Raw genomic sequence first — 12,208 nt, 5'->3', positions numbered from 1 at the left:
GTGCAACCTCTGTGCAGTCCAGGATGCTCGTCATATTGCGATATGCGCTGTCCTTGAACTGCTGTGGCAACGTTGCTAGAATTGTCTCTGGTGGTAGCCATGCCACAACCTTTGTCATCAGGTTGTCCAAACAGGCGAGCGTTGTTCGAAACATATGCCCAGCGTGGGACACCGAAATGTTGAACATTATGGCCAGGTCAAAGTACAAGAGCCCCAGCCTCAGGCGCATGAGTGTCAGCAGTACCTGGTCCCCGATCCTCATGATGCGCCTAGTGCAAGTTTGCAGATTCACTGCAGTCACAAGTTTTCAGAAGATAGCACAGCATAGGCCAGTAAAAAAACTGCATACAGCTTCTGAAATATCTTCAGAGAATGTCTTCTCAATAGTTTGCACTGCCAAAGATGCTGTTTTAATGGGCTGTGCAGCATAAGAGTAGTCCTCCTATATAGTGCTACATCAATCCTCACACTGAACGCCAGTGGTGCACACCTCTGGTTCAGTCTGGCAAATCTTTTCACAACATTTTTCGCCCGCAGCTGAAGCTTCTGTCTGAAGAAAAACTGATTGACGGCTGGCGTCAAGTGGCTCCTCTCTTATTCCAACCTCATCTGCAAAGTCCGGAGCCAAGTCATCTTCTGCTGGGAACGTTTGATTACTTGCAAAGTCTGGAGTCGAGCCATCTGGTTCACGGGATTTTTGGAGCATAACCTTTAAAAAAGATATGGTCTTAAATGAGAGAGATGCACCTGTTGCAAGCAACATCTAAATGAGGGCATGAGTAAATCGTAACATCACATTGCACACAGCATGCTGGTACTTCAGACAGGTTAGCCACGCAAACAGGGACTGAGGTGTTCCCTCTGATTCAGCGTATGCAAGGATTCATACAGTTGCTGCCATAACATGGAAGGAGCACACTTTAGCGATCAAATTCAACTCAGCATAACCTGGCAGAAATCTGGAGGTACTCACACATTCTGCCGGTGTGCTAGTATATAACCCGAAGGAATCTGCCCTTTCTCCACAAAATACAAAACAACAGTTCAAATACAGTCATGCTCCATATTATTTTGGCGAAACCTTTAGATCCAAAAGGGATATTAAAGACCCATGTGAGGTCCCAGCTAGGCAAAATACGATACAGAGTTGCCCCAATGGACTCTCATAGTATGAGCAACTACACCGATAGCAGTCTTCTTGCTGCAATTCTGTCAGGAACCGCGTTGGGATGGGGACAGTAGGCAGTTCTTATTACAGAGACGATACAATTGATAGTAAAGCAAATAATGGAGGTAGAAAAAATGGACAGCAATGAAGGAGGCATGCATGAGCTCTGTGATCCTAATACACAGGTGTGACACAAGCAGTCTTCCATGCTACCCATAATACATATAACATACTTGCGCTCCCACATGGCAAGGCTATATTGAAAACCTTAAAGCACCTTCCACAAACCTTGCACCGCAACTCTTGGGAACCTGGTTCATGCCATCAATAAAGAAATTATAACAGCTCTTATTTCCACTTTTAATTCAGCGTGGCAATGAATTTCTCTGAGAGAAATGGTTGATGCATTGCTTGGGGCACTAGACTAATGTATTAGAAATAAAAATCACCTGTGCCACATGCATTGCAGTCTCTGCTAGAGTTCCGGATGCTGGCGCACACAGTGTGTAAAAGCAGATATAATGCCACTAATGATGCTACAGTCAAGGTCACTTATAATGAACATGGTGGTCACGTGTATTGCGTTCCTTTTTTTCGAAGTCCGTATTTAATGGACTTGCCTTATTACAGCCGAAAACTACAAATTCATACAAAAATGGCATTTTAATCGTAACAAAAAATTGTTGTGCAAGCATGTTTCTTCAAAGCAAGTCCTATCAAGCAACTTCCCCAGCTCTCTAGTGCAGTCGTGACTTTAGCTGATGCAATTGCTGCGGATGGGCCACTTGAGAGATGCGATAATACCATTTTAGGCTGAGGTGTTCACGGTAACTGGTGGTAGTACAGCAACCTCGTTTTCGATTCTTGAAAAAGTTGCAAAGACGCAGCGACAAATCTACAGGAGCAAGCGTGCGCACAGGACGCACCGAATGCTATCTGCGCACTGCCTGCACACTGCAGTACCACAGAAGGTGGAGATCCCGATTGGGCAAGCGATACACACAACATGGCCAGGCAGGTTAGCAACGCGTATTTCATGACTAACTTTAAAACTTCTTAAATTGCTGTCACTGGGTGATCACCAGCTGTTGCAGCAGTTTCGATTCGCAGCCCCTGTCTCTTGCTTAACAAGCTGCTGCTTCCACTTCATAGGCGCCTTGCCCAGCTGGCACACATGCCCACATCAATTCACCCGCTGCCTGGCGGGGTGCACTTGGCTGCCATTTAACTGCACTTTCAGTGCCGCCTTTTTATTAATTTTTTTTTGGGGGGTTACCACTTTATTGGGGGGATCACAGGAGCTGCAAGGCGCTTGAAGTCTCTGCGCTGGGAGGAAGTGCATGTTTTTTATCATTGGGGGCGAGGTTACACACCTCCTGGTTCGTTATAACCGAGCTGTGCGGCCCATCGTTTTATCTGAGATGATGTACCACAGAATACAGAATTTGACAGTAGCTGCCGCCTAGTGTGTAATAAGTGAGCGTTCATTATATCTCTGGCAGTTACAGGTGGGCTCGACTGTGCCTGAATGTTGGCTTCATTAAAGCGGCAACAGCTTTTCTCGGGCACAACACTTACTCTGGTTTGACCAATGTGGGTTTCGTGTTGACAGATTGCAGCTGTGAAGGGTGGTTGCACATATGTAGGATACATGAAGCTTTGAAGGTGTTTCAACACAGAAGACAAGGCATGCAAAAGAGGTGCTTCTGTAAGCTTTTGTACATACATTCCCCTTATTTTGTGTTCTGTGTGCTATGATGCCACGCAAAAAATCTGCCGGAAATCGCCCCGCTGTACGAACACCTTAATAGCGATTGCAAGGGCGATATGTGACATAGCACAGCTTCACTGCCATGCACACAAGCACTATTAATAGACACCAACTGGTGCAGTCACCATCTTCAGTGAAGGTCAGTGTCTTGCAGCAATTTTAGAAGAAGGTAGGAAGCACCCTTCCTAAGTGACCGGTTTCCGCACGGGTAAAGAATGTCTTCAAGTGAAACGTGTGGCACTCCAGCCCTCTTGAGGAATGAGAGTAGGACATCCCTATCCTCACTGTGATATAAGAAATACGTCAGGTAATGATAGAGATCACCACAGAGATCACTTCGTGTGCACAGCAGTGACGTTGCCAGGCCCGTCGAGTTTGTCACCCTGCATCTAGCATGGTTCATACATGTAGCTATAACAAGAGTAGGGGAGGGTTAAAAAAAAGCTGTGCAGAAATTAGTCTTACCTTTATTTGTGATCTCTGTACAGTGACACCTGAAGTAACATGCCCCAATGGTTCACCTTTTTTGAGGATTTGCCTTCGTCCATGTGTAACCTGCGCATGTTGAGTTTTTTTAGATCCATTTTGTCTTTACAGGCATGTATTTTTAACTTACACTGCATAAAACCTGCTATCAAGTACTATAACAACGTCCAAACATTTCAAATAACAATACCTCTAATGGCTCAAGGCCACACAGTGCGAGACTGCCAACGTGTCTTATACGTGCAGTGTTTTAAAGTCCTGACATGTAGCCAAACCAAAGCTGACATATTCTGACGGAAAAGAAACGCCCAAATGTAACCAAAATGCAGAGTATCTGTGCTTCTTTATTTTGAAACATTGTTTTTTTTTTGCTAAGTGAACAGAAATCAGACGTTACTGCTTAAATGTTATAGATGCAGCTGTCAGAAACAGCTGGTAGGCTAAGTAAATTTTTCGCTTTGGTTTGGTTTATGGGGTTTAACGTACCAAAGCGACTAAGGCTATGAGAGACGCCGTAGTGGAGGGCTCCAGAAATTTCGACTACCTGGGGTTGTTTAACGTGCACTGACATCGCACAGTACACAGACCTCTAGAATTTCTCCTCCAAAGAAATTCTAGCCGCCGCGGCCGGGATCGAACCCGCGTCTTTTGGGTCAGCAGCCGAGCACCATAGCCGCTGAGCCACCGCGGCGGCAGTAAATTTTTTCATTTCACATTGAGCTGATGCCATAAATTTCCTTATCTGCAAATAAAGGTATTCCCACCTACTTACGATCTTTCTTCTAAACATTTGACTATTCTGTCTTACCTGTGTCGCACATTTATAATCAATCTTCCGTGCCAAATACCCAGCGGTCTAACAAAAGTGGCTAAATCCGGAAATTGTACTCTGAGGCTGTTGTGGAAAGTCAAGAGAAATTGTTGCTGCGCTAGTTGGTTTTGGTCTCGCCACGTCCTATGTTTTTCTACCTTCGTCCTGTCTTTGCGCCCTAAATAATTCAGAATGGAAAGTCAAGTCGGCCTAACCTTTGCCAATGATCATAATTGATTGCACCCATGGGTTAACTGCTAATAATATCCGTAATCACTGATCTTGCATTTGATAATAATTGGTTATCAGAAAGAAAGCGCGCAGCATGTACATTTCTCATACGGTTGACGCCTGGAGCGCGCAGTGGGAAATTAAGGAAGGTTGGAGTAAAGAAAGATAAGCTGCAGTGGAGGGCTTGACCATGTAAGGACCTTTCACATGCACTGACACCACCTGCACACGGGCACCCTTTGGGTTTCGCCTCTATCGTAACTCGGCCGCCGCGGGCGGCTTTGAACCCCGTGTACTCCGGCTATGTAGCCGAGCGTGCTAAACCACTGAGCCACCGTGGCGGGTAGCACTCCCTGCCATTTTTTGGAACGTAGCTAAGTGCACACCTTGTTTCGGGCAAATGGAATATCCGTGCCAAGATGAATAAACTGACACGTAAATACCGGCGCGATGCAATAAAACGACGCGCACCATACGTCGTCGCATAATTTTCGGCGTAATATTTAATTGTAGCTACATTCAGCAAATTCATATAGCCTACTGCAATCGAAACAAACACTCGTGGTCTTTTCATTAAATCGAGCAGCGTGCTGTTTTTTCCTAGCGTGTGGAACCGTATTAAATCGTAACAAATTTTTCCGATGAAAAAAATACGTCGCCAATGCCCCGAATACGCACTTTTTAATATTTGCGATATATATATATATATATATATATATATATATATATATATATATATATATATATATATAATTAGTTATAGGCGTGAGAGTGCCCTGTATACGAAATCTCAACGCGCACGGACACGGTCCGCGATAAGCAGGCTTCTAAATGTATGATGCTCGTTCGGCACACTAAAATCGTACTTCCACAAGTAGTTTAAAACTCAACTTCGTTGCGTATCCAAGGTTCAGCATCGGACACGGGTTCAGTTTCGTTGGTTTGCCGCCAATGAAATGGACAGAGCAAACCTGCAAGCAGTTGAAAGTTCTGTGTTAAACACACCGTGCAACCCCCTGTTTCACAACGGGCTATGTCGTCGGCTTCCAAAGGAAGCATAATACTTACGCGCGCAAGCTTGCTAGGTTCGAAGTCCTCTCTGTTCAGCGCGACGACCCATTGCCGTCGGCACTCTGGTGTGGCAGGAAATTTATTAAAGGAATAGACGCCGCACATGCATAAGCTTCTTTGGTCTTGGTGCACATCACACATGCCTTGCAAAAGCATTTTGCGCTTTCGTTGGTTGTTGGTGCAACCGACAACAGCGCAGTTCCGCCGAGAAGAATAGCTGCTGTACATTGACATGCACTTTCTATGCACCGACCGCAGGAACGACAAGTAGAAGAACAAAAAACAACCACACTGCGCCGTATTAGCATTCGGAAAGACGACGCTCACGACAAATCCCGCAGTCCCCTCCGGGAGGCGGCGCCTGGCATCGAGAGTACGGCGCCGTCCGTGAGCTGCTGATGAGGATAAAAAAACTGGTCTATTCCACTAGACTTAGAGGAGTAGCTTTTCCTAATTCTCGGGAGATCGTCAGCGTCAAAGCACGAAGGAAAAAGCGGCTGCGCAAATGGATATGCCAGCGGGCGAACACCTGCAGATAATGTCCAGAACTTGCATTTTTCAAGAGAACACGCGCTACTCACGCAGCTACTAAAAATTACTAGACACTTTGGCGAATATAGTGGTGCAAGGCGAAGGCCTTAGTACAGCATTCTGTCAGGAATGTGGTTGTAATGATGATTCGAGTAAAGTGCCGCCAGCGAATGACGCGTCTATTGGCTGTCTGCTTGTGTCACTGATGTGTGGTTAAGATTTTAAGCTTCCCCTCTAAGAGTGGAACGCCATAGCGTCTTGTAACGCTGCCAGGGAGTCCACAGAACGCCATCGCCCATTCGGCTCTACGCCTTGCTCGACGGTAAATTTGTTTTTGAGGAAAGGAAATGTATCTCCCTTGCACATCTGGGTGGACACCTGAACCTCGCCGTAAGAAAAGGGAGGAAGATGGGAGTGAACGAAGAGGCCGTATTAGCTAGACGCGCCTTTGTTCATTCCAAACCATTGAGCTGGCATGGCGGAGTGGCTAGCGTGCTCGTGTCGCACTCCGGAGACCTTGGTTCGATTCCCGAACTCAACCAATTTCGTACTCGGTTTTATTGATTTATTTGGTCTGACTAGAAAGGTTAGTTAGGCTAATTGATGTTTGGATTATTGTAATGCCATCCGTCATGTTCTGTCATTCACCTGTCAAATGTCTGAACTGTGTAGAATGTTCGACACAATGCATATGAAACGTCCAACTGGGTTATCTGTTTTTCCGGCCGGCGTCCTATTTTAGCGGAGGCGGTTGTGACGCGCTTCTCTTGTTTTCTGTTCTTTTTCTTCATCTTTTAAGGAGTCTGTTTTCACGTTGCAGCGGCGCCGGTGGTGGTGGCTCACCTCGAGCTAGTCGGCAGGCACGAGCACTTTCCTTCTCTGAGTCGTGTCAACAACGTCCAACTATTAATGATAGTTAAGCATGACTTGCACATTACGTGATACTAGTTAATGCATGGTTATGTGATAATTAACGTGACCTTAACTAGTACACTGATTAATCAGTATTAGTTAAGGTACACCTGCAGTGCAAAGTCCCACATGCCACTTCTTAACTGCTACTAATTACCAATTACTCATTTAGTCATTAAGTACAATGATATAATCATGAAATCCCTTTATATCATGTTCAGATATCTTTAGATTGCACCCGATTATGTACCGATTGGCTATTGATTGGCATATGCCCATATAAGGCATGCATCCGAAACGCGGACGGATTTGGTAACAAGTCTTGGTCACGACAGTATGAGGAATTAAAGGCATTCGCCTTAAAATTCGCGCGAACTGACGTCACGACCATTTCGACCAATCTGAAACGCGGACAAACTTGCTAACAGGTCTTGGTCACGACAACATGAGCCATCAAAGGCTTTCGCCTTAATTGCTGAGGAGACCAGTCTGCCCGGTCAACTGTGGGAGTCAGTGGGAGAGGGTGCTTTACAATAGCGCTTGCAGCGCCCTCTTTCGAAGCTGCGGTCCCCTATATAGCAGGAGCATCACCCTCTGTTTTTGTGTTCGCTTGAGGCACCCGTGCTGTTGCCTTGTAATCATGGGACAGTGCGCACTTGTACGCTTTGAAGAAGAAAATACGTTTGATTTAGTTAAAATGAAATGCGTCAAGCACGCACATGATCATAACCCAGAAGAAGGATCAAGGGTGCAAGTGCGCTGAAAGGACGAAGGCTTTTTTGAAGCTCTGATCGTATATGTTTCAGGTAAGCATCAACGACCATTCGCTGTTTTTCACGCATTGCTTTGGTGTTCACCTTTGCCAATGAAGTAGGCAGTTTCGTTGATAGAAGTACAAATTAAGCGAAATGGTTTTATAACGGATAATTTATTTGTAAGTTGGGCTAGATGCCGTTGGCGAGTAATCTCAATTTTCAGTAACAGATTTCTTACTGCCACCGAGTTTCGTTCCTGCCAGCGGTAGTTAATGTGCATGGCGTAAATTGTGCAAAGCAAAAAAAAAAAACACAGACGACTAAGGAACAAGATATGCAGCACACGGAAATACCCGTGTTGAAGTGCTTTGAATGGCTACAGTTATCTTATCGGCATTCAAGTGTGACTAGCTACAAAAGGACGCGGGGATAAGTTGCCGCAAAAACTGATTTTCAAGGATTAAAAGTCAATATAACAAAATTAAGACTTGCCGCGCAATATTTTCTTAATCGGCGAAATTTGTTATATCCAGAAACGCATTTTCCGGTTCTTCTAAATTTATAATTCTAACGTATTTGTCGCTAACTCGTGCCTCCGATTATGACAAGTCGGCGAAGGCGGCCTGCATTGTTTGTGCATGAAAGCGTTATCTGGTGTGCATCTGATTCGAAACTATGGTATTAAGCGCCTCTAGCTAATGCCGAGTTCGCTGTGCCTTGCAGCGGCGCAAATTGCAGCTAGATCAAAATGTTGTCTACAGCCCCCGTCAACAGTAAACAACCCAAAGAGTTGGCTTCTGAGCTCTTTAGCGCCGCAGCTCCCTGGCACATCAAACCGGCCAAACCTTGAGAGGATTGAAGACGCAAAGCCATTTTTCTTTCGAGAGATTACGGTCGCTAAGCATTAACGAGGCATGCTGCAGACCTGACAAGGAAACCCCTTAGGCTTGTGAGATCTCGTTTCTGCTGAAGGACGAATCCAAACATAAAAGCGGTTGCAGCGGATGAGCATACCGACGCTACGCTCGTCTCGATAGCGGAAGGAAAAAGCCGCTCTTCCCAGCGGGGCAGCCTGCTTTTGTAGCCACCGTCGGCGACGAAAGGCCTCGGGTGACGCAGCGGTGGTGCTGAGGTTTATTGGTGACGCAGTCCAGCGTGTGGCCGTGTTACGCCGGACCGGTTGATAACAAGGCGGAGGCTGCGCGGAAATATGCGCAGAATGTGTCGCCCCATCACCCTCCCCTCCCCCCCCCGTCGCCCCAGAGTGGAGAGCTCTCAGGGCTTGTAAAAATCTGTGCAGCGTACCCGACGTCCATAGCGTGTAGTGACAGGAGCAGGCTGCGTTGTCGAGGGTCGTGGATGGACGCCTATGGGTGCACTGGTATATCGTGGTTCGGCGGAATTGATGTCGGCTGGCTTCAGCCGGTCGATAGAGGCGCGGACGTCGTTCCTGTAAACGCGCAGGGTGAAGGTTTTGTCGTCGCGACGAAGAACTGAATAGGGTCCGCTGTAAGGTGGTTGGAAAGGCCTGCGGACGGTTTCGTCACGGAGAAAAGTGTGCGTGCACATTGCCAGATCGTTGAGGACGAAAGAGTATTGTTGTGTTGTGTTGGGTTTAATGGCACATAGGCAGCTAAGGCCATCATGCGCCAAACACAAGGTATTGGAACCATTTTCTGTGAGATTTAATAAAAATGTGGAAACTCTTAGTGGTGTAAAGGGCCTAAAAATTTAACTACCTAGTAATAATGGGGAAAACGAGATTTAGGAATGGCTAATGGTAAAAGCTTTAAAAAGGTCAAGTAGCCTCAGCGGCCATCCTTGGCTGGGCAAGGATGCCGAGGATCCCGACCAATGAAATAAAAGCCTCAGACTTTTCCCCACGAATGAGGAAGTGGCTGAGGGACATCATGCGAAGCTATAGGTCATGATTTAAATTTTTTTGAGAAAACCTGCTTAAGTTAAAAACTTAAAAACACAAGATATGTCCACAATTGCATTATCGCCTATGAGTAGCGCTGGGTGAAAAGGAATGGTTTAAATATAAAACAGCGAAAAGCACTTTTTCCTTAGTTTTTCGAGTTTGGAACATGAAAATAAAATGTGGTTAACTGTAAGTTCACCTCCACATGCTAAAACTGTTTTAGCTTGTTTCGTGAGCACAAAGTTGTGTGTAAGGTGCGTGTGACTTATACGGAGAAGAGAGATAATGACTTCTTTAAAATGTTCCTGGGGTACACATGACTTCCATTCTCCTAAAACTGGTTTTACCAAATGTAGTTTATTGTTTATTTCACTGATCCAAGCAGATTGACATTTTTGCCTTGTTTTAATTTACCAAGTTTATGCAGTCTCGATACGGCACATTGACATTTTTAATTTGCTTGTCACGAGCTTGGGCTGCGCATAAATCTGCTCTCTCGTTGCCTTTTATTCCGACATGACTCGGAACCGAACATAGTTTTATGTTTTGTCCTTTAGCTGTGGATATTACTATGTTGTGTATGATGTCACCAAGTAGAGGAGTGATTGCATTTCTAGAGTGGAGAGCTGTAAGTACACTTAAGTAGTCTGTGTAAATGATACTGTGTGTGAGGTTCTCGTTTACTATTTTTTCCATGGCAACACATACGGCGTAACATTGGGCAGTGAAAACAGATGCACACTGTGGAAGTCTTACTGTTTCTTCCCAATTCTATTGTACTACTGCGCTTCCTACATAAACATCTGTATTCGAACCATCAGTATAAAATTCTGAAAAGCTATTGTATTTTTCTTTTAGTGCAAGAAATTCTTGTATGATATGTTGTTGTGGAGTTTTCTTTTTACGGAACTGTGTAAGTGTGAAGTCGCAAACTTAAGGCGAATTGTACCATGGAGGTAGTGGATCCCGTCTTTGGGCAATGTCAGGCAACGTGTCCTGTATATTGAGGTTCTGGCATATATCTTCGAAACGCAAGACCAGTGCCCGGATTGCATGAGGTTTGTTGGTGAATATTGTTCTAGAAGGACATCTCGTTACAACTGGATAGCAGATGTGGTTTGGTAGAGATCTTACTTTAATGACATATGTACACGTTAAAGAAGTTCTTCTGATTTCTAGTGAGGGTTCATTTGTGTCTGCATAGAGGCTTGCTATGGGAGATGTCCTGTATGCGCCACATGAGAGGCGTAGGCCTGAGTTATGTACTGGATCTAATCTTTTTAGGTATGATGGTCTTGCTGAGCCATACACAATGCACCCATAATCTAAGGAGGAACGTACCAACACGCGATATACGTATGTGCAGAAGACATGTTCTATCAGAGCCCCAATGTTTCCTTGAGAGCATCTTGAGTATGTTTAGAGATCTGGAGGCTTTCTTTTTGAGTGTGTTAATGTGCGGCAGGAATGTGAACCTTTATCAAATGTTATGCCTAAAAATTTATGTTCTGGCTTTATTATCATTGTTTCATTTAGGTGTAGGATGGGGTCATTCTGCAAGCCTCTTCTGAGTGAAAAAAACACTGCTACTGTCTTTTGTGGGGAGAACTTAAACCCATTTTTGTCTGCTCAAGTTGTTATTCTGTTTAACGTGAGTTGTATCTTTTAAACAGGTTGCTAAGCTGGATGAAATGCATGGAATTTGAAAGTCGTCAACATGTACCGAGTACATCACGGTCGTAGGAATTACTTTTGCTATAGAATTCATTTTTGCGACAAAGAGCGTAGTACTGAAAATGCACCCGTGTGGTACGCCATTCTCTTGAACGAAGTTTTTAGAAAGTGTTGAACCTAGACGTACTTGAAATAAATGGTTAGATAGGAGATCTTTCATGCAGTTAAGCATCCTTCCACGAATACCGAGGTCTGCTAGCTCGCGGAGAATCACAAACCTCCAGGTAGTGTCGTAAGCCTTTTCCATGTCAAAGAAGACTGCCAGACAATGTTGTTTGTGTATGAATGCTTCGCGTACTGTATTTTCAAGACGGACGAGATGGTCAGTTGTTGAACATCCTTTTTTAAAGCCACATTGATGGACGTCAAGAAGTTCACGGGATTTGAGAATAAACATTAACCTAATATTCAATACACTTTCGAAAGATTTGGCGAGGCAACTTGTGAGGGCTATGGGTCTGTAGCTACCAGCAGAGGTTGGGGGCTTTCCGGGTTTGAGGAATGGCACAATAACTGCTTCTTTCCAAGCATCTGGTATTTTTCCCAGTTTCCTTTTTTTGTTGAAGAATTGTAAAAGTGCTTCTGAAGCTTCGGAAAGGTGTGACAGCATCTCGTAATGTATTTCATCAGGGCCGGGTGCTGTCTTTTTTCCGGCCGACAGTACTTAATGGATTTCTTCGAGTGTAGTTAAGTTATTATACGGCTCATTCGAAGTGCCACTAGTTGGAAGTCTTTGTTTTTCAGCCATGTTTCTGTACTTTAAAATGACTCTGTGTAATGCGCTGAACTAGAAATTGTAGAAAAATGTTCTTCT

The sequence above is a fragment of the Amblyomma mixtum genome, chromosome 3, assembly GCF_055824585.1.
Source record: "Amblyomma mixtum isolate Tamu chromosome 3, ASM5582458v1, whole genome shotgun sequence".
Classification (NCBI taxonomy): domain Eukaryota; kingdom Metazoa; phylum Arthropoda; class Arachnida; order Ixodida; family Ixodidae; genus Amblyomma; species Amblyomma mixtum.
Note: the sequence above shows the minus strand (reverse complement) of the source record.